This window comes from Nematolebias whitei, chromosome 19 (assembly GCF_014905685.2).
Source record: "Nematolebias whitei isolate Nwh7 chromosome 19, NemWhi1, whole genome shotgun sequence".
Taxonomy (NCBI): domain Eukaryota; kingdom Metazoa; phylum Chordata; class Actinopteri; order Cyprinodontiformes; family Rivulidae; genus Nematolebias; species Nematolebias whitei.
The window spans coordinates 13125970-13127162 of NC_056516.1; the positions used below are offsets into that span (position 1 = coordinate 13125970).

The window sequence follows — 1193 nt, forward strand, 5'->3', positions numbered from 1 at the left end:
TGCATGTTCTCTCTGTGCATGCGTGGGTTTTCTCCGAGTACTCCAGTTTCCTCCCACAGACCAAAAACATGCATGTTAGGCTGATTGGTAACTCTAAATTGTCCCTAGGTGTGAGTGAGAGAGTGAATGGTGGTTCGTCTCGTTTGTCTCTATGTGTCCCTGTGATGGACTTGCGACCCGTCCAGGGTGTACCCTGCCCCTCGCACAGGGATTGCGGGACATGGGCACCGGCGACCCCCGTGACCCAAAATGGAAGAAGCGGGTAAAGATGATGGATGGATGGATGATTCTCTTTACATACTTTAAGGACTTGTGTGAAAATCTGATGATGTTTTGATCATATTTATACAGAAATATATAAAATTATAAAGAGTTCCTAAATGTTCCAGCACCACTGTATAGCTGTAGTTTATTAAACTACGTCTTGTTACCCAGATCATCATGATCTTAAGAGCAGTTCCAGAGGTATCGCTTAATTAGTCTTGCTAATCAGAATACCTGGAAAATTGTTCTTAATCCTGTTTTAGCCTATTCTACTGAGGATTTCTTGACATAATTTGAAAGAGGAAACCTCATGGATTTTCCAGCTGGTGTTGGAATGAGCTTTGCTCGCACGCAGGGAAAGTATCAACAATTTAAGGCTTTTCTGCTCAAAATCATTGTTGTTGGTTCTTCTCAGGAAAGTGCTTCAGAACGTTCAGAACATTATTTACAACTATATTTTGGACATTTCATTCAAGGGACCCATAGATAATGTATTTATTCATATTTTGACAAAAATCCAAATATTGCCAATGTTTAACTGGCGCACTACATCTGGCTGGATGTCAACATACCACTTTGTGTCTCAATGTGACGGCCGGGCGATGTTTAATCAAAAACTTAAGATTCAGTGAAGGAATACACACAAACTCCATCTTTTAATCAATATTCTGAAGCTGTGATTATTCTATAATGAGAAATGTTGCAGTTACAGCCATTTTGGTTGAACACTGAAAATATTGTTGAGGTGCCAAATCTCATACTCATTGCAATCACAATATTATGAGATCTGTTAGTGCTCAGGATATTTGTTGTGAATCCCTTCCAGCCACTACCTAATTTGAGCTCAGTCTTTACTGAGCTATACAGTAGTCATTTTGGTGTAGTCATTCACACGTACACACTCTGATCTAACTGATCACTGTGTTTAA

At 39.7% G+C, this 1193-nt stretch overlaps 1 protein-coding gene across 1 annotated transcript in view; it reads right to left on the reverse strand.

Annotated features, from left to right (window-relative positions):
- Positions 1-1193, reverse strand: part of LOC119426073 (ubiquitin-conjugating enzyme E2 E2-like) — a 25614-nt gene that overhangs the window by 424 nt on the left and 23997 nt on the right. The window lies entirely within an intron of this gene.